A 22620-nucleotide genomic window follows, 5' to 3' on the forward strand; every position below is an offset into this window, starting at 1 on the left:
ATAAATTTTTGACACAGGGTCGGGCTATTGGCCATTCCCTGAGGCAGCACTTTCCAGTGATATCGCTGCATAGGCTCCTGAAAATTTACTGATGGTACGCTAAAGGCAAACCGTGGACAGTCCCGGGGATCAAGGGGAATGGTATAAAAACAATCTTTCAGGTCAATAATAATCTTATATGTATCACGGGGTATGGCCGCAGGTGAAGGCAAGCCTGGCTGGAGGGCCCCCATGAGCTCCATGGTCTCATTCACCTTCCTAAGATCCTGGAGTAATCTCCATTTCCCTGACTTCTTCTTGATCACAAATATAGGTGAATTCCAGGGAGAATTAGACGGCTCAATGTGGCCCTGTTGGAGCTGCTCCTGCACCAGCTCCTGGGCAGCCTTTATTTTTTCAGTAGTCAGGGGTCATTGATCTACCCATACAGGAAGATCTGACTTCCAGGTCTTCCCCTCTTAGCCGAGCCTGGCTAAGTGCCATCTGAAAGGGGGACATTGGGGTGGCGTCTGTGCGCACCTTTCCCCAGCCAGGGTCCCGAGCCTGACCTGAGCTCTTCTGGGCCAGGGCAATCATGGCCCTCTCCCGAGGTTTGAGAACCCGGACCCCGACAGGAGTCCCTACCCCCACTCCACTCCCCTCAGCTGGGATGCCCCCTTCCTCACCAGGATAGCCTGGAGGGTCTTCTACTAAATCTATGAGCAGAGGGCCGGCCGCCATAGGTTTCCCAAAGGGCGGCCCGGGGCCAGCACGACCCCCGCCCTGTGGGTTCTCAGGTGGAGTTTCCTTCAGGACCTCCCGCAAGGCTCGTACTAGGCTCATCATGGTCTGCATCTGCTTTTGCAACCCTTCAACTGTGAGGTCAGGGGCCAGGAGACTGCGCTTGTTTGTGCTTTCCTGCGACAGGAATACCAATTCCCCATACCTGTCTTTTTCATAAGCTGCCGCAGCCTCATCTGAATCTTGTTCCTCCTTGGGGCTTAATTTGTCTGACCGGACACTGAGTAGCTCCACCGCGGAAGCCTCGCCCCCCAGTTGCGAACCCTTCACAGGCTCGACTGGTGCCTCTGCAGGGGGTGGCTCCATGCGCACCCCTTCATGCCGGGGATCAAGGCAATCTCGGACCAAGGTCCAGAGTGAAAAAGCCTCTACAGGCACCTTCTGAGGGCCGTGTGCCTGGAAAAAACCCTGCATACGCCTTCCCACTTTATTCCAAGTTTCCAGATTAACAGTGCCCTCCTCAGGAAACCAGGGGCACACTTCCTCCACAAACTGCAAAAAGTTCCGCAGTTGGGCAGTACTAACCTTGGCGCCCCTAGAACGGAGCATAGTTTTCAAAACCTGTGCAAACAGCACCTTACTATTTTCCTGGCCCATGATTTCTTACTCCCGATATACTGACCGCTCCCTCCGGCTATCACTTACCCGATAGCTATCCGCGCGGCCCCGAGCGGTGTCCTCTACCGTGTTCCCAGGTTTTCAGGTCCCTGTTCGGGCGCCACTTGCCGGAGCCTGCCGGCAGTCGAACGGGAACCTGATTGAGGGGGTGAGGATTGGAAAAGAAAGACAAGAGACAGGATGGGATCGGGAGGGCTGCAGCTCATTCCTGTTGCCAGCTGCCAGCCCCGAGTTTATTTTCTCCGCTCAATATATACAGGCACTGTTGATTGTGCTGAATAGCACCCCGCCCCACATTTCTTCCCTTAGCCCAATACTAAGTAATTACTCCAAGGTCCTACGAATGCCTTTTCAGAGTAAACACCCTGCCTCCTGCAGGAGCTCAGGCCTTGGAAAGTATCCTTATCTCGGCTTCTAATGGGAACTTTTGGGGAGGATAGAGTCCTTGGCTTGGTATGTGGCTTAACTATCCTTTAACCCTTCCGGCCGGGGCCAGCTTCCTAATTAGCCTTTCTAGAATTTAGTGTTGCTTTGGTGCCTCAAGGACTGGGTCAGGGAGCAGGAGGGCACCTCTGCAGCTCACCCAGGCAGCTCCTCTGTGCCTGGGGCCACTAACTCATCCACATCTCCCTGGGGAAGCATTTTCCACTGATACCGTTGCATGGGTCTCTGCAAATTGATAGCTGGGACACTGAATGCAAACCGTTCCCTGTCCCTCGGATGGAGGGGGAGCGGGGGGAGCAGGGCGAGTGCTAGCACCGCTGCCCACCACTCGGGTCAATGCCTCAGAGATTTCTCTCTTGATGGCACTAGGGCAAGCGGGCCTCCCGGGTCTTTCTCCCTGGGCAGCACCTCGCCCGGCGGGTCCTCCCGGGGGGAGTCCCGCCGGCTCCCCACAACAGGATACCATTGTGCTGGTCAAAGTAACCCGGTCTGGAGCCTGGCTTTCAGCTGTGCTGATTTAGAAACCAGAATATGTAAATAGTAGAAATAGATCTGGTTCTCAGAATAGATTTAGGTAACCTTAGGGAAGAAGCTATAAAATCAAGACGCAAATGTACTGTTATATTTCCTAGATGCTAAATTGCAGCTTTTTAAAATAATTCAACATTTTTAAAAATAAAAATGTTTCTTAAGATAGAAAAAACATTAAAGTGTTATTTTAAATAAGTGGCATACACTATAGTAAATATCTTAGCATTGAGAAAATATGGCAATGAAAATGTGAAATATAAGTCCCAAGAAGACTAGGATCCTCTGGCCAGTGTTTTTATTCTCAGTATGCAAGGTACACAGGAAGTAAAATTATAATCAGACAGTTACCTGAGAACATGGAATCTAATCAGAGTTCTTTAACATAGCTGTTGAAAGAAGTCAGACTAAAGTAATTTCATGCATCCACTATTCCTTAGAGGGCCTGCAGTGGTCATGGCAGACCTGGTGGATTGGCTCAAGCATCTATTCTCTCCTCCTTTTAGGGGACATTCCTGTATTGCAGAGGTTAGAAAGGTAAAACCTGCCTGTTCCTTCTCTTGGATAATAAGGTTCTGGGCGTGAAGAAGTTTCCCCCGGTGACACTGGAGGCTGAGGCTTTTAAAAAATTTTTATTGTTGACACTATTACAGATGTCCCCCATTTTCCCTCCCCTTTGCCCACCTCCACCCCTAAACCCAGTTGTATTTTCCCCTAAACCATTGTCTGTGTCCACGGGCTATTTATTTTCTGATGCTTTGGGCTATTTTCTGATAACAAGCAATAGTATCCCAACATCCAATCTCTTGCTTTCAGAACTAGTTGAAGTGGTGGCATCTTTTTGACCCCTGCATCATAGCTATTGTGGTTTGTTCTTGAATTAAAGAGTGTTGGTGGCAATTTCCCAATTTCTTATCCTCTTGACTGAGGCAGAGACAGTTCTGTAGTGTTCTTTGGGGAGAGGGTTCCATGTTTGTAATGTCAATTTCCTGAACTGAGCTCTGCGGATACAGTGATTTCCCTGATGGTCATGTTCTCTCTTTCATGTTGAGGTATCTAGTGGTATAACAGTTTTGACAATCTGGGAGCCATTTTTCTCTTTAGCATAATTATGTACCTCCCTTCTCTACCCTATGGCGCATTGTATCTTTTGGCCCTTAGAGAGTGATGTTATTTTCAAGTTTTGGGAAGCAGCTCAGTTTTGCCTCCTTAAAAAATGTACTGGGAAGATGCTTCAGCACATAATACAGATGTAGCAACCACAAGTGAGTGACGGCGAACATTACCAGATGTGAAAGTACGTCACACAATGACACTATTGAGAACCGTTTTGTAATTGTTAAGATTTACACTCCTCACTCTACAAGTTTAAGTGCATTAGACCAGCATCATCTCTTATGTACTTCAAGCATTTTTTCCCCTTGTGAAACAATTACATTTTTTTTCTTTAGCAGAAGAGCAACCCAAGTGGGTCAGCAGTACAGAGTAGCTTAATAATTTTATGCAAGGTAAGGCTGATACAGGCCAAGACCATGAAGAATGATACATGTTTAGTCATATGACCAGGAAAATATGATACTTTGCATAGTCTTCTCTCATCTTCCAAACACAAATACTATCAGAAATAATGTTTCTGAATGAGAATTAAGATGTGACTCCCCTCCTCTTTCCTCCAAAGCCAACAGATTGATGCAAGGTAAAACCATCTTCATGGCTTAATCTAGGATTTACCATCTAATGTCCATCAAGAAGTAATAATGTACTGACCATTTGCTGCTTCTCAGGAACCAACACTTATTTCTATCTTGTAAAACTAGCTAAGATACATGTGCCTATTAGGAAACAATCCCATTCCTTTTTATCTTTCATTGCAACTCCTTGTTTTATCTACTCATTATATTTAAGTATGTTTAAATTAACAAACCAAGGCTGCAACTTTTTAGTTCACCCAGACGGGTAGCTAACTAGTTCACATAGACAAATCCAGGCCCTGTCTACTCAGAAATACTGTGTGTTTTTTTAAAGGTAGTTGTCAGAAAGGAGAGAGAGTGTGAATGCTGGAATCTCAACACTGGGTCTAGCCCACTGGGACTTTAGCTATTTTTTTTTTTTAAATAATGGTTGGAAAAAACCAAGGCCTTTTTCTATGACAGAGACGTATGGACTCAGTAATGTCATCTCGACAGGATGTGCCCTCAGTTCCCCTTTAATGCCTTATTGTAAGTTCATATTCCATCAGTGTATTTAAACTCTACTCTGTTCTCACTTTGTGCGATATCCTGGGGTGTTTATTGCTACACAAACTTTGGGGTTAACGAATTTATAGAGTCCCCTCCTGAAATTCCTAAGGGTTCTGGAATTCACTCAACCAGATTGTGTTCATTCTTTAAGAAGAAGGACTTGAAAATCAAAACCAGAATGTGGGTGTAAAAGACACAGGAGAGATTAAATAATAGAAAGCAAAATAAAGGAAAGGTTTCTTTCCTCTCGCCTTGCTTCTCTGTCTGCCTGCCGTTAACATTTGCCTTTTCCTTAACAATCTCTGGTTTATACAATCAGATTTTCTTCCTGCTCTTGGTGTTATTCCCTATATTTGTTTTGAAGCTTGGGGCTATTGATGGGTAACAGCATCATTGATACCATGGGCCATGACGTAGAGCAGAAAAGGAGGAGTTGGTTTTTCCATTCATGTTTGGGCTTTTCCGGCACGCAGGATGCTTGCCTCAGAAATCACCACCAGCACTATTACCACCACCATCCCTAAAACAGCTTATAATAGGACAAGCCTATTGTTTCCAGGAAGCTTGCATTGTTACTTGCACCCCCAGTAGCATCCATCCATTTGCCTTTATTCTGTCTTTTACACTGAAAGAATCCACTCTTTTTACATTGCAAGTTTTCCAATATCTGAAAAACTCACCACATCTTCCCTAGCCCCTTGCCCCCCAAGCTAAGGATCTCATTGGCCGTGCATTTAAACTCCCTATTATCCAGGTCACTTTTTCTAGTTTTTCAAAGTCCATAAAGTATGGTGCAGAGAACTGTGAAGAATCTTCGTGACTGTTACCTACACCAATCCTGAAAGGATACTTAGAAAAAATAGCAAGTTAACATTCCATGTCTTTTCACAATTTTGGAGTTTATTGAAACTGAGGTCAATTAAAATCTCCACATCTTTTTTATAAGCCAGGTTTCTCCTATGTTCTGTTGTATATGAAAGGCTTTTAAATTTCCTTTAACTTTCAACTTGTTGGCTTCAGGCCCCATTTCCTGATTGTTAGAATTTTGAATCTTGAGCTTGTCAATTTATTTAGCTCTACTTTTAATTTTGATAACAGTCTTTTCAGTGACCCTGAGGACAAGAACATTATAGCTGTTCAATACAATTAAATTGAGTATTAATAGGTTATAGCCATGTGAAGCTGTAATAGAGAATTATATCCACTGTAAAGCATCTTTTCTTACAGTTTTCTTTTAAACCTGCATTTCCCCACGATTAAGATCAATGTGTGGTCATTATGCACAATATAGACAGACAAAAATAAAAAAAATAAAAGTTACCAGTAATTCCTCTGTTCAGACATAACCAAGACTAATATTCTAAAATACGTCTTCTAGTTTCTTTTCACAAATGTATATCTGTCTTTTAAGTGGAATTATGATTATATATCCTCTTTGTTACATAATTTTTTCATTAACAACCTTGTCTGCTCATTACGTTTTCTGAAAATATCACCTTTAATTCTTCCATAGTATTATTTCACTGTGTGAATATATGATTATTTTATTTTATTATTATCTTATGGTTGGAAACAATTACATTCAATATTATAGATCTACTTACATTTGTTCTCCGACTAGACTGAAGGCCTCTCATTCTTTCAAGTGGCTCAGACAAGAAAGGCAATATGGTGCCCTCCAAGAAGCTTAGTGGTAGTGTTGAGTTGGCTCCACTCTGCATGATTTCCTTAAGTAATTTCTTTCTGCTCTATTGCCATTTCTAGCATACTCAAGGTGAGAAACTCATAGGAGGAACTCAAGTGTAGCTCTAGCAGGTGGGAGAAGATTGACTTTCAAAAGATATTTGATGTGCACACTATTCTTTCATTAAAATTTAGTGTTAATTGACTACATCATCTTATTGCCAAGAACAAAGTATATTGTCTTTAGTTTCTAAAAGTTCTTTAATTTGGGGAGTTGCAACGAAACAATTGAAGACAGGTTTGTTTTTTAGTTCCCTTTTTCTTTGAAGGATCATCTAGGAACTCAGAAGTAATCCTTGAATGCTCCTTCTCTTTTACTACCTCTTTCAAATAACCAGTCCACCATCAGCTCATAATTTCTGAATGTATTCAGATCTGTCTACCTCCCTCCTTTCCCCCAGCCACCAACTTGTCCAAACCAGGTGTATTGCGCTATCCTTACCTGGAGCTGAATAGTTTCCTGCCTAGCCCCTATCACTCCAGTCTATTCCCAACTCTGTGGCCAGGATAATCTCTTCAAAACACAAGTCTTGTCATGTCGTATCTTCCTTAGAAAACTTCAATGATTGCCTGTTCTTGTGAAGATGACATTTCCCACGAAGTCCAGGCAATCCATAGCCTGAGAGGGAGTGTGTGTAGAAGTTAAGAGCATGATCTCTGGAGCCAAGGCTGCCATGGTTCAGTTCCTGCCTCTAACACTCACTCGATGGGCCAATTCAAGAAGTTACTTTACTTCACTATGCCTCAGTTTCCTCATTTTTAAAGTGAGGCTAATAATGGTCCCTCCCTCATAGGGTTTTTAGGAAAATTTAAAAAGTTAGTATTTCTAAACACTTAAAAACATACTGGAAACATAGTAAGTGCTGGGTAAGTGTTAACTGTTATCATTATCTGTTCAGCTTCATCTCACCGCTAATACCTTCCCATCCCTCCGGCCTTTTAGGTTCCTGCCTTCATGGCTTTTCCCTCACTTCCTTAAATGTGCCAGTGTCCTTCCTGTCCCTGCCTCTCCCAGCCCGCCCCCTTCCTCTTCCTATTCTCTCCTTTCACATAGTGAACTCTGGCCCTGCCTTCAGCTCCAATCAGCGCTCCCTGATCCTTGATACAAAGGCCTTTCCCTCTGGGCCCTTCTTTTGTGATTGATTGATTGCCTTCCCTGACTGAGTCTCTTTTGCTAACCACTGTAGCTCCTATGCCTAGCACAGTGTTTGACACAGAATAACACTGGATAACTTTTTGCTGTTTGAATTAATAAGTGCTTTGGTCTATAAATTTCTGTCATGTCTCACATCATCCCAGCAGATGGCACCAAAATTCATATTATTAGCAACTAAGGACTCTAGAACTCTCACAGCATAGTCTGAAGCCCAAAGGCAGTTTAGAATATCTATTTCTTATTTTTTAAGAGTAAAAAAAAAACTTTGGAAATTCCACAGGTACTTATTTATATGTTCAAACAAATCTTACTTAGTAGCAAGTGATCTTCTGAGTATTAAGAATTATAAAAATTTGATGTTAATAAATTAAAATTATTATGCTTCTAAAATTTAAGGTGATCCAAATTTAATATTCTAAGGAGCCTCACTGTCAAGCAATGCCTATTTTAGTTTTATTTCAAGGGTTCTGAAGTTATTTATTTATTTATTTATTTATTTATTTATTTATTTATTTATAAATATATCTTTATTGATTTCAGAGAGAGGAAAGGAGAGGGAGAGAGAGATAGAAACATCAATGATGAGAGACTCATTGATCAAGCCCACAACCGGGCATGTGCCCTGACCAGGAATCGAACCCCGATTGCCTGGATCCTACGTCGACCTTCAACCACTGAGCCACGCCCAGCCGGGCAAGGGTTCTGAAGTTTAAAATTTGAAAGTATAAGACTCTAATTGTAATCTGTTGTAGAATTTACCAGAGAATTCTCTGATTCTCATATATTCTAGGCTCCCTTCTATGACTTCGTTTTTATGAGTCTGAAATGTGAATGCAGCCATTTCTGATAGAAATTATAACTGTGGAAAGACAAGATAAGCTTAATAAATTCAATTTATAATTACTAAGTTCTACTTACTCTAATTTCTAAGTCTTCTATGAACAAACATTTAACAAGGCCTTAAGGTCATTTGGCAGTTCTCAATCATTTATCCTCTTGTTCACTCATTTCTTATTTTTTTTCCACAAGGCAAGGCTCTAGATGCTGTGAATTATAAAATATAGGGCTGATATATATAGTCCCTCTTCTCTACAAGCTTACATTATAATATTAGTATGTTCAGAAACTTGATATAGTTTGCCCTTCCCGTTATATTACCCCTATCCTTTCTATGTCTGCTTGTTTGAACCTTTCTCAAGCAATGAACACCAACTCAATAAAAAAAATACAAGAAATACAAAAGCAGGGAAAAGCAGTGTGGTCATGTGTTGGGTTTGAGGATTGAGGGAGGAAATGATGATGAACTGCTTTTTTTTCTATGTGGAATAGGAAAATAAATTAAAAATTAAAAAAAAACAACATAATTTGGCTTAATATGATTAAATAATAATTAACATTTAAATCATTTTATATATATTAACTTATTTCCTTCTAGCAAAATTCCATGAGGTGGGTACTATTGTTGCCAATAGTGTGTAAATCAGGAGACTGGTGTGCTTGATAAAGGTGGGAAATTAGCACCTTTATCAAACATACCAGGGACTGAGAAAAAAGGTGTGATTGTTCTTCTCTTGAAGTCAGTGTTGAAAAATGTCCTGACAGTAGACCTACAAGTTAATGCGCCTTTTTTGGATCTTTAGTCATGAAATTTAAGGATTTCAAATTCCTAATAAGGGAACTTGAATTATACTCGTATTGCGGATTTCTTATATTTTATGTGAAATTATATGAATTGAAGTGTGTTTAGCAGGGAGACATCAAATCTTAAGAAATGAAGTTTCCATTCAAGTCATCACTGGCTAGAGTTCAATGACAGAATACCCATGCGCTTGTTTCAATTCTTGAAATTGATAGTCTAAACCAAGAAGTATTGTGCTATACTCAAAGAAAGAGAGCTAAAACCCACCATTTTCACAAAGGATGTGAATTCTAGGACTCTTCTTTTTCATACACAATAATACAATCTCTCATTAATTGGAGCAGACCTAATTTCAGCAAAAATGTACAAACAAGTACATGTTAGAATGATAAGAAAAGAGTGGCTTTTCCTTAGTTTTGAGATTAAGGGGGAAAATCAACCAGAAAAATGGGAGAAAATGTTGACATTAGTTTTGGCTATTGTGGCCATACCCATGGTTACTATGGCAACAAGTAGCAAAACAATGACATAGTCTCTCAGCTTGAGTGCCGAGTTTAGGAAACTAGTCACACCCTGTACAGCTCCGAGGGCTGCCTCTCTATACCTCTTTTCCGGGCTAAGTGGCTGTTGAAAGAGCAAAACCACAGAGGCACTCATCAGCCTCAGAGACAATATTAATTAACTCATACATTTATTTATTTCTTCATTTACTCAGGAAATATTTACAGTCCAGATACTTAGAAACCCTTCCCTGAGGGCAAAGTCAGTTCTCAGAGAAAGCTTGACATGCTGTTTGTTCTGCTTTCCCCCTAAAGAAGCTATCAAAAAATAATATTCTTCTTTCTATGTTTCTTAAAAAACAAAAACTGATGAAATTTCAGAGATACTGCTACTCCTTTTATTTCAGCAGGCTATTGGGGCAATACAGATGGCTCAACAACCTTTCTTTTGGCACCTCTGAGACTGTTGGAAGTTGGGTCCCTGGAAGAGGGGAGAGTCTGCTGACATCACCAGTAGTGAGCCCCCAACTCGAGCTCTCTAAGTTCTCTGAGGGTGATTTTCTTACCTAGTAAAGGCTTTCTATTTAGTCTCTAATTCTAAAGATTAAACAAATTTATATTTCCAAGAACAGAAATGTAACAAAAAATAAATTTAAAAACCCACAAAACAAATAAGGGTAACAAAACTGAAATGGAGAAAATAAAAATGCAAGAACATTTTGGAAATTAATTGTATATCAGGCTTGTTATGTACATTATTTTAGGCAATTCTTAGAAGTATATTAATTAGGTAGCATATTATCCACATTTTACAGATGAAAAATATGCTCAGCAGCTAGCTCAAGCTGTAGACTTGGGTTGGGCAGAGCCAGGATTCCAACTCACATCCACATGGCTCTAAACTCAGGACCTTCTCACCGCACACAAGCAGAGCCTGCTGATTTATTGAATAATGGTTGTTAGCACATTGCTTAAGCAGAGTCTACTGGTGTTTTAGCCATTTTAATGTGTGTGCAATTGTGTTTCAACTAAGGCACCATTAAGCTGATCAGAGAAACACAGAAACTCATAGAAACTTCAACAACATTAGTCCACAGCAACATGTGTGAGGTCCACAGTCTATTACTATCTTGAGGCAGCTGCCTAATTACTTACTCGTTCATACACCTTCTTCAGAGTATGGCAAGTGTAGAATTCAGAATATAATTGTATTAACAAAAGTTAATTGAGGTTATTTGGAAATAAAGTTTCTATGTTGTGCATAAATAATAAGTGATTAGAAAAAATTATAGAATTCATGGCCCAGAAATATCATTGGGATACCATTCACTTATTTATTCATTTACAAACTCAAGAATATATTTTTTAAATTTTATTTTTGTTTAAAATATTACAGATGTCCCTTTATCTCCCCCAAGGAATATTTTAAGTTGAATGATGTGTGACAAGGAACTGTTTTAGATGCTGTAGACCGTACCAAGATAATTAAGATGCAATCTCTGTATTTGCATAATGTATTCAAAGCTGTCCCTGAGAATCTCTCTACTAGACACTGTTTTAGGTGCTTAGGCTACTTCGATGGAAAAAAAGACAAAAACATATGCTCACGTGAGGCTTATTCTATTGGCAGAGGTAAAACTTAAATAGGACAAACAACGGTAAGTCCTACCGGGAGAATGAAATTAGGCTAAGGGAGTGGAGAGTGTGGGACTAGAGAGAGAGAATTGAAATAAGATGGTCACAGGTCCCAATCCGAATAGAAGGAAACGGGGGAGCGAGTCAAGCAGATGTCTTGAGAACAAATACTTCGTGCAGAGCCAAGAGCAAATGCAAGGGCTCTGAAGGAGCAGTGTGCGGGGCGATGCAGTCGGTGCGGCCCGAGTGAAGTGCCTGTGGGGAGCAGCAGGACAGGGTCACAGCTCCTATGGGGAGCCAGGTCGGGTGGGGCTTTGTAGGCCAGGTGAAGGATGTTGGCTCTCACTCTTAGGCTGATAGGAAACCATTGGAAGGCTATGAACCGATGAACGACATGACCTGACTTAGATTTTAGAAGGATCACTCTGGCTTTTGTGAGGAAAGTAGACTATAAGAGAGCAAGGAGAGAAATTTGGCACCACTTAGAGGTATCGCCACGATTCAAGTGAGAGAGTTAGCAGCAAATAAACTATATTTAAAGTCAAAAGAACAGAGTTTTCATCAGGGCAAGCATGTTGCTGAAAGAGAGAAGAGATGAAAAGATTGAGCGTAAGGTGCCAAAACATTTAGTTATAGAGTCAATGAGGGAGGAATAATAAAAGATGTTGAGAAAGAGGCCATTAATGGCCTTAACCATTGGGATCAATGAAAGTGTTTAATAGCTATGTAATGTTTGTTAAGTAACTTGACCTATCTAAACCTCAGTTATTCAGCCTTAAAATGGAGGTAATAATAATACCATCAAATGATTCTTTTCCCCAAATTAATCAAGTAAATGTATGGAAAACACATCAGAGGATCTAGAACATAGATTCTCTATAATCAGTTGCCCTTTTGTATGTTATAACTTAGATGGAATCTGTAAAAAGGAGTTGTTTTTACTTTCAAAAATACCCCAAATTATTCACATAAAAAGCAGGCTAATAATCATACTTTAGAATTCAGTTCTGATCAACAAACATTTATTAGACACTTAGTCTATGTTAGACCCTGAGTTAGGTGCTAATGGTACAAAGATGAGTGACACACGATCTCTGTTCTCAAAATGACTGGTCTTTAGAAAAAGATCACCATATATGTAGACAATTCTCATAATATGAATATTGTTAAGAGTGAAAGGCACAGAGATTCTCTTTCATGTTTTTCAGAGGGTCTTTGGCAGAACACCTTATTAGAGCTCTCAAATTGTGCTTAAAAGTTATCTGAGGACTTTGTTAAAAATACAAAGTTTTACTTGCATTTTAACCACTGATGCAGATGGAGTCTCCATCTTTCAGTTGATTTTTGTTTACATGAAGGTTTGGCACCCACTGGTTTATAGGATCAGAGAGGAAACACTCTTTGCTTAACTCAGAGATGCAGGTCTGCCAGCTGAGTCTTAAAGGAGAGTCTTTTGACAGCTAGATGATAAAAGGTGGAGAGAGTTTCAGAGCCAAGGTCTCAGAGCAAGCAAAGGTAAGGCTACAGGTGGAAATGACACTGTGTGGATGCATAGTAGAGTATTCAGACTCACTGAAGTTCTCATTATTATGAGCCAGGGTGCCCGAGTGTGGCCATCAAAGTTGACTTAAGTGAAAGATTCTTGGCATATTGCCTTTGTATGTTCTTCACCTTTTCCTCATGATGTTGGCATTGTGAAAATCCTGGATTTGCCCTTCTGCTTCTAGATAGATTGGGTATGAGATGCAAAAGAGGATATCATTGGATACTTATTCTTTACCTCTTGGTTCATAATAACCTCGCAGACCCATCAAAGCATAATAGCAGGTTCTAGAAGACCAAGAATTCAGGAGAGTTAGCATTCGGTAGGTTCTTACAGCTTAGCCCGGGAGGTGGGGCAGGCCTGCACCTTTTAACTCCCACTGAGATTTCTCACAAGCTGGAATGCCTCAGCGTGTGTCATGCCATCACTTGATTAGATTGCTTCACTCTCCCAAGATCCACCTTCTCGAGTTTATAGGATTCTCCTCTTGGTGAATTACCTTGGTCTCTTCCTAAGAACAAAAATCTATGAACAGAGGGCCTGTTAGAATTTGTGGTTTAATCGAGAGGAATTGGACACAACCCAAAAACTATGGTGAGATGTAATTCTGTTCTTTCTCTTCTAATGATACCACTCCCATTCGTCTTTGATCTTCAGGGAAGCATGTTTGCATTGGACACAGCAATTGGCCAATAACCAGTGGAGGCATCATTAATCTCAATGATGCCTATCTCAGGATTTGATGAAGAGATTAATAATCTCCCAGCTTGGAAAGAAATGCTGTGCTCTATGTCATGAGGTCAACAACTGAATTCCACTGAATGTTCCTAAATGAGAAGAACAGCAGTTAAAGATCTTTATCTTCTTTGCTTACTGACCCAATGTAAACTGGACTCTCAGGCTTAGAATGCCAGCAGCAAGTGCTGAGCCAGCAGTTAACTCTGCTAACATCTTTCAAATTTTCTGGAGACATCTTATGTTTTGTTTCTGTTAAAAATTTCAAAATGAACATTAGGAAAACTCAAAGAAGAGATGATGTCTACCCTTAATGATACCCCTTAAAAATGATACTAATTTTATTTTTTTGTGGTAATATTATATTGTAATTGAGTAATGGATGATTCATGAGTTGTGCTCAGTTTTTATTATCATATATAACTTTTAACAATCAATTTATTATTTCCATACTCATAAATTATTTCTATAAAGGCTTTTCATATTAATTAAAACTCATGTTGTAACTATCAGAAATCTATTTTAATATATTTTAAACATTAAAAAGAGTTTATTGGCTTACATAACTAAAATGTCTAATGGTAGATTCAGGCATTAATTGGTTCAGGGGTTCAATAGATTTTGTCCAGCATTTCTTTCTTTGCCTAACTTCTCAGCTTTGCGATGTGTTTGTAGACAGGGCTGAGGAGATAGGGGTGGATGGGTATGTGTGTGTGTGTGGAGGTGTGGAGTTATGGATCTGCCAAATTTTTTGTTATTTTTCATCACAATGGCTTCAGCGCATTTGGATGAGAATGAATTTTTCTGTATGATTTGACTTCAGAATGGAGAATATCTCTGCGAAAGGAAAGAAGAGCATATAAGTTTGAAACATCATGTGCTTAGGCAGCTTCTAATAGGTTGGTATGGCTCAGATGCAGGGTTCCAGTGGGACAGTAGTAAGACTTGTGAACAGATGCCATATAAGGATGGACTCTGCAAATCTTGATAAAAGGCAGGATTTTTAAATTTTAGCAATATGGAATCATTGAGGGTCTCTAAGCAGTGAAATGTAATACGATTTGAACTTTAGTAAGATTATTCTGGTATTAGTATGGAGGGTGGATTTGACAAGGTTAAGACAGGGATCCAGGATAATGGTGAGATAATGAAAGACAATGAGGGTCTGCACTACGATAGAGACAATGGAAGCATAGAAATGGGGGGAAATGTTAAATATCTTTGACAAGTTGAATATTCAGGGTTTAGTTATCAGAAATTAGAGGTGAAGGAGCAGAAAATGTTAAGGAAGGGAAAACAAGTATAAAATTACTTTGGGGCTTCCAACCTGAATGCATGGTAGTCTATTCAGAAATAGAAAAAATAGAATAAGCAGAGTTTTGCTGGAGTTGAAGTGTGTTAAGGTGCAGATCACCCAATATGGAGCATATTGTCATGTAATGAGCTCAGGTGAAGACCAACAAGCAATAACCAGAATAGGCTCAAACTCACATGCAGAAGCAGGTGTATGGGTGCTCTTTCTCTGTGTCCTATGGAGAGACATGCTTGGGCTGGAGTGCAGTTGAATACTATATATGGCTGGGTTCCCATGGAAGAACTGTGGCCTTCTGAGGCTCTTCCTTTATATTTGTGCAAATTTGAGAACAACTTTATGGGAGAAATAAATATTTGGGGGGCAGGCGCTAAGAAGTCAGAGCCTAGGTGCCAACTATATAAGGGAGTAGTGCAAAATATCAGATTTCTAGGACCTTGAGTCCCATGGGAATTTTGGGTTAAATGAAGACCCTGGGAATAGAGGGAGCCCATAGTTCTAGACAGCTTTTTGTTAGGCTGTCCAAGATGCACCCCTGGGGTCCTTCTTTAGAGAATTCTGCTTGTCTCCACACATATTTTCAGTAGTCCTTTGTAAATATGGTCCTATAATTTGGAAAGAGTACTTGACCCAATGGATTAAAGTAGGAAAATATCAAGTTACATGATTCAAGATAATAATAGGGTAGCTTATTTACCAAAATAAATAGATAAACCTGAGTGACAGAGATAAATATTGGAAGCTCCCATTTAAACACCTCCCAGGAGATTGGAAATCTTGACTCACCAGCTTGGAGTAGTGCAGCTTCATTGACACGTTCACCCTTATTGTGAAGATTAATTCACCAGGCCATGATGAGCTTAAAATAGCCACCTTATCAAGCTTCCAATTATAATGTGAGTTTCCCAGGTAAGTGTTCCATGTTGGGCAGAGTGATACGGTGGAAAATATATTTCTTGTGTAAATTAATGCTATCACTTTCATTCTTGCTTTTGGTTTGCTGGTAAAATTAGGTCTCTGAGTCTATAAAGATGAGAGTCAGAAAAAGGTGATCATTCCCCACCTCTCCCAAGGGAGACAGGGAGCTGGCCTCCTGTAGAACTTTTTTTATCTTACTGCGTATCTTAGAAAGTCTGCCACTGTAACTTAAGGGGAAAAATGATAGGTTTTAAAACAGGCACTAAACATCAAAAATAATGAAACGAGTAATAAACACCAGAAATCCCACTTTTCTGAAAGCCCAGCATAAAACAGTGAATGATTAATTCCACTTTAGGAGCTTTTGTTCACTAAAGGAGGTGGTCCTTGAGCTGGCCTTTAGATAACAGAAAATATTATTCAGACAAAGATGGGATAAGAAGAACACTTCAGGCAGAAGAAACTGCACATATAAAAGCTGGAAATCAGGAAAGAACAATCGATATATTTACAACGTGAGTCACTAAATGAATCATTATCCAAATCTAAAAATCAATGAGCAATTCAAGGTTTACCTTTAAAAATACGTCAGGACTGGGTTCCATTAAGCTGTAAAATTTCCAAATAGAAAATGGTGATTCATTTTTAAACAGATCACAGTATTTTATTTTATTTTTTAATAAGAAGAAAAGAGCAAGACAAAATTCTACCAGATAGCATTTGAATACTTTTTTAATCCTCTAAACAGCCTTCTTTTTTGGTCAAGAAATAAACTCCCAGCATTCTGGTTTTCGCTAAATTATTTAGATAGCCCACTTATTATGAACAGTAATTCTGCTTGAAGTTTGCCAGAATGCAGAGCAAAACAAGCTACCAATAATATGCTGTTGGTTTCCAAGATGCCAAAACAGCAAGTGCACTCAGTCCTCTGATTCAGTTGATTCCACAGCAGATCACAGTACTTTAAGATCAAACTGGAATCTGGAAACACAAGTTACCTCTATTTAGTATATTTCATATCATCGATGCTACTTGATTTAAATTTAAATTATAGATGGATAGTAAATTGCCAATATAGTAAATCAGAAATTTCTTCTTACTCTTTTCTTAGAAGAGTGAATGCTGCATTTCACATAGGAAGGTGTATCATACTTAGGGCTGGATAATTAGTGACAGCAAGGGCTCCCATACTATTTCTGTAAAAATCAAGCTCGACCACTTTCCAGGGGGTGGATGACAAAAAAATAAGAGAACATTTTACTAATTTCTTGTTGTAGAACTATATAGGTCTAAAACCTAATTTCGTTTAGCACTCCTAACAGTGGCAATCAATGGTTTCCTCACTTCTAGAAGATACAATAAATAAAACATATTCAGATGAAAAACTGAAATCTATGTTACTGTCTTTGAATTCATACAAAAGGAAAACATTTTTTAATGTTTTTTAGTCTTCTTTAACTTCGCTTTAAATTACCAATTATTACAATATACTTAGTCAAGTATTGCTGGGGAACTCTAAACAATAGGCATTTTGCAGCATATGTATTACTGTACTAATCCAGTGACCCACTTGGGTATATATGAGGGGTTTGAACTCTATAACTCTTCAATCTGCAATATTTTTGCTTTGTGATTATATGTAGAAGTCAATCTTAGTTCTCAAAGAAGTAATGTGGGGTGATTTTGATTCTTTTTTACTGTTGAAACTAAGCAAATGACAAGTGAATTTCCTGTATTCTTTTTCACTTGGTAGCGACTACCATCTCTCTGATATGCTCGCGGTCTTAGGTGAGAGTCTTGTGGTACCCCCAGACCAGGACATAAGATCCACAATAAATATGAGCCATATGAGAGAAAGAAAGTGAGTGATAGGGAGAGAGAGGCAGGGAAGGAGGGAGGGAAGGAGAGAGAGAGAAAGAGAGAGATTTGTCGATGTGTATATCTAATGAAAAATTTTAAGTTCTATCTCAATGATTAAACCTAATTATTTAGAATCCTTATTAATAGCAAAGATACTTTTCTTTTAAATCACAGAAGTAAAATGCACTTGATTGTTTGAGATGTGAGCCCCACCTTCTACCACATAGTGTGTATTTGGTGCAATTTTTCATCAGCATAAAAAGAGATAAGTTACCTTCCCAGCCAGGAGACATACATAACTATACATTGGTCAGGGCTGATATAACAGAAAAGCTATTGGGAAAGCCATACACCTCGACTCAGTGACTCATTTACTGTGCTACGTGAATTGCCTGTGTTTTCATTTCTCCTTGTGGGTGATTTGGATGCCTTGTTAGAAGTGGCACAGTCCTGTTCGGGCATATCTGAAGCATGACTCACTACTACACCTATTTCTTTGCAATGGAGGCAAATTCTCTTTTCTTAAACCCAACCCCCGAGAGCAGCAGATGTTCTTTGTAGGATGAGTTACTGGGGAGAAACTATTTTCTTATTATGGGGCTAATAAAATGCAGTTTAGTATAAGCCATCACGAAGATTCCATGAAAAGCTGTTTCGCTTTTAATTTTTGGAGAGTGGAATTTCCTTATTCAGAGCTTATGGGGTATTCAGAGAGCTAGAAAATTGATGGCAATTTCTGTGTGTCAAATATTGTGCAAACACCATATAAATCGGACTAATATTCGATATGAACATGTGGCTATGAGAAAATAAATGGGTATATAACTTGAGATTGGATTTTTAAAAAAAATGTTGAACTCACTTCACTCATATAGTCTTTTCTCTTTCAGTTGTTATCCCTTTTGCTCTAGAAAGTGACAATTTATATACAAAGTGTATTGCTTTTGAACCCCCACCCCAACATCAATTTCTGAAATGTGAGCAAAGGTCGAAATACACATGAAGAAAAAGAGATAATGCTTTAATGATAACTCCCAAACCTTTCTTCAGAGAGTACATGAGGGAAAAAGCTCAGGCTGGTCCTTTTGAGCACAACATGGCATTAAACAGTGTAAACAGCGAAGTCAGCAGCGTAGGCAACTGCCGGATCTTGTCATCTCTCACTGAGTGTCCACAGCTCGGTCTAAGTATCTTGGAAGTGTCCAATCTCCAAGTGACTGTTTATGAAGATGAGACACATCTTAGAGGTAATGTCCCCCATTAAGAGGAATTATTTTAAAGGTAACTCATTTTCATTGACTCTTCCTCTCCAGTTGCATCTTCTCTACATAACACTAGTAGGAGGACACTGCACTGCCCTGGCGGCTGGTCTACAAGGATCCAAATGTTTTGTCTTCAAGAAAATCTGTGTTTTAGACCAAATTATAAAGTAGGTAAAGTTGCGGGAGTTTTGGAAATTGTAGACAACCAATAAAGGAGAAATTTCTAAGCCCTTCAAATGATAACAAATGCCACATATTTATTAACGCTATATAAACAAGATAACTTTATTTGGGTATTTGGATTACAGGCTCTTGAAAAGTCTCAATTTTATCAACTTTTCAAGTTGCATGAAAAGCTATTATAAGTTTTTTAAAAATATATTTTTATTGATTTCACAAAGAGAGGAAGAGAGAGGAAGAGAGAAACATCAATGATGAGAGAGTCACTGATTGGCTGCCTCCTGCACACCCCTTGCTGGGGATCGAGCCCCCAACCCGGGCATGTGTTCTGACCGGGAATCGAACCAAGATCTCCTGGATCATAAGGGCTACGCTCAACCACTGAGCCACACTGGCCGGGTATAAGTTGTTGTTTTGTTTTTTTAATTTAACATAGTACTATGAATAGAATCAAAACACAATTACCTAAATGTACTTTCTAGTCACTGTTGAATTCCTTTCTAATTTCTACAATTATTTCCCCTAAACTCCAATACCAGTTTATATGATTTTAGGGAATCCAAGCTAATTTTAATGTTCATCCAAGCAAGACAGAATTATGGAGATACACTATTAAAAAAAAAAAAAAAGCCTATAATGCACTATAAAACCAAATTGGGAGTTCTAATTGTCATGATTTTGGGTTTAATGTGCAACACTGCTTCCCTCTATTAGCAGATATTTTTAAACTATAGAAAACAAAATGTATGTGTATAGTTCACATGAAAATGAAAACAATATGTGAGCTTCTGAAATTCTAGTGAAGATGATTAACAACAAATTCAAGATTAGAAATTTATATATATATAAAGAGAGAAAGTATTACTTATTTACTATCTTGGCATAAATACTTTCTTTTCATTTTCTCAATAATATAACTTAAAATTCAACTACATGCAAGGAAAGTGTTATTAATATTATTAAGATATCTTATGTAATTTTCTTCTAATTTTCCTAACATGTCAGTAGTTTAGGATTTTAGGTCTCAATCTTCGCGTTGATATAATTTGGCATAATGAGTTGGTCTTGTTATTTTAATGTTTAGGAATATTAGGTAATTTTTACTAAAAATGAGTTTGGTTGGCACTTCCTTTTGAGCATGGAATATGTTGCTCACCATTGCTGGTCAGTTTTCCCCTTTATTTCAGATAAGGCACTGATATTATGTGAATTTCTTCCTTCATGCTTGAGGCAATAAATGCATATCAAACAATCTGGAGGCATTAAGAAGATTTTAGAAGATATTTGTTTTTAAGTCTTAAGTTTTCTTAGCGTATATAAATATAGTAATTCATTAAAATCCACTTTATTTTTTGTTACCAATTTTCCTGTCTATTGTGACATATCTCTCTTATTTCACTGTCCAGACTTACATTCCAGGAAGCCCAGTACTGTCTAGTGATTGGGGTAATTTTTTATTGCTATTTACAAATGACCTCAGACTTGTATTTCAGTCCCTTTACAGGGCACAGGATACTAGTACTATTACTATTAAGTCATTAGGAGGTTTTAAGAAAAGATCTTATCTGTCTCACATTGACAGATATTTTTCCCATAGTAGGAAAGGTGATTAGATCAGAAAGAAATCTCAATTTCCAAGGACCAATGCTTGAATTAGATTAAAATTGTCTGCGAAGATGTTGGGCTTACCATCAGAAAGTGTTCGAACAGTGGTGAATTGTTTTCTCTGTGCTTTAAGGCTTTTCTGACCTATATGTAGGACAGAGCTGGCTGAAAGTTAGGTAGATTTTAATCTCTAAAATGTAGATTATGATGCATTTATTTTGGGTCAGTTGGCAGTGTTTCTCACACTTGTGAGCTCATATCCTGTTTGTAATAATCTTGTTTACTGTCATCTAAAGCTTTGTGACTCCTGGTGTGGACCAGCAGCATTAGCGAAAGTAATGCAGAGTCTCAGGCCCATCCTAGACCTACTGAATCAGAGCCTGCATTTGAACCAGGTCTCCAGTGGTCCCCTATGGACATTAAAGTTTGAGACACACTGCTCTGAGGTAGGGACACCTTGTCATTGGATGGACACGGTATTGTATATTGAAAGTCTATGTGGCTGCTGCTATGTATGTGTGAAGAGAGTCTCATTTTGGCTTTTTCTGTTCTAGTTGGTATTGGAAGATATGACAGTGAATTGGTGCTCAATCTATAAAAGCATCAGGATGATAGTCTCACATTTCTAAATGTTTAGCAGCCATGATCTTCATTTTCGTTCATTTAAAAAAGAAAATATGAGTAGTGCATAAAGAGGCATATCCCAGCAAAAAAAATTTATGTACCGTATAATTAATCCCATTCATATGAAATTTAAGAGGCAAACTTAATTCATGGTATTAAAGTTTTACTTTAAATTTTTTTCATGGTATTATTTCTGTCATCTGAAAAACTAATTCTAAAGTTTATCTGGATGAGTAAACAGGTAAGGAAGCTAAGATAAGAAGAAGTTTAATATTAATACCAATAAGGAGTGTCTTGTTCTATCTGCTTTAAAATGTTATGAATTACAATGGAAACAATTTTAAACTAGTTCAAAGTAATGAAACATTTTCTGTAAAAGATGCTAGCCACTATAAGATTTATGTGAAATAATTTACTGAGTCTAAAGTACTATCTTTAAATAAAATATATATGGCTCTATGAATTATCATTAAAAACATTTTATTGAAGTATGTACAGTTAGTGAGGTGTACTTGAGCAATTATCATGAATTAAAACACACCTGTGTATGTCAAGTAATAGCCCTTTAAAAGCTCTTTCTCATATCTCTTCCAATCTCTACCCTCTTCCATCTTTCCCCACCTAGCTACTATACTGAGCTCTTTCTACCCTGAGCTCTTTCAATCCTTTCTAACATCACAGACTTGTTTTATCTATTTTTAAATGGTGTACAACTGGATTAGTAATAATGCATGTATTCTTTCATGTGCCATTTTTAGCTTACTATTATGTTTAAGGTACTTTTAAAATAATATAAAAAATGATAAATTATTTGCAAATTGAGGTTTGTTTTTTTTTTTGTTTTTTTTTTACCTTACGCTGTACTCTAACATTAAAAGCTAGAAGAAAACATAAATTGGAACTTTAAGTTGCTATATCAAAGCTACTAGGTAGAGAGAATGCGGGAGGCTGCCAATCAGTGTTTCACTCTCACATCGATGTTTCTCTCTCTCTCCCTCTCCCCTCTTCTCTCTCTAAAAATCAATTAAAATGTTTTTAAAAGAATTGGATAAAATTACTTTAGCATGATGACTGATTGCCTCGGTGTGGTTGGTGAGATTACAGTGTCTTTCATTTTCTGATACTGAATTTTCCAGATTTTTCCCAATTTTCCACCCTGTGCTCTTTCAGTCCTTTCATTCAATCAGCGAATATTTATGCAGCAGGCATTATATAATTAGAAATAAAGAGACTGGAGGAAAGGGGACCGTCTAGGAACTATGGTGTAGCAAAGGAAGGGAAAGGCCAAGGGGAAAGCT

General features: G+C 38.5%; 1 pseudogene; it reads left to right on the forward strand.

The window, feature by feature from the left end:
- The first annotated feature begins 18747 nt into the window (after positions 1 to 18747).
- Positions 18748 to 22620, forward strand: part of LOC148094464 (large ribosomal subunit protein eL32 pseudogene) — a 35470-nt pseudogene continuing 31597 nt past the window's right edge.

The sequence above is a fragment of the Miniopterus natalensis genome, chromosome 1 (assembly GCF_054644295.1).
Source record: "Miniopterus natalensis isolate mMinNat1 chromosome 1, mMinNat1.hap1, whole genome shotgun sequence".
NCBI classification, from domain to species: Eukaryota; Metazoa; Chordata; class Mammalia; order Chiroptera; family Miniopteridae; genus Miniopterus; species Miniopterus natalensis.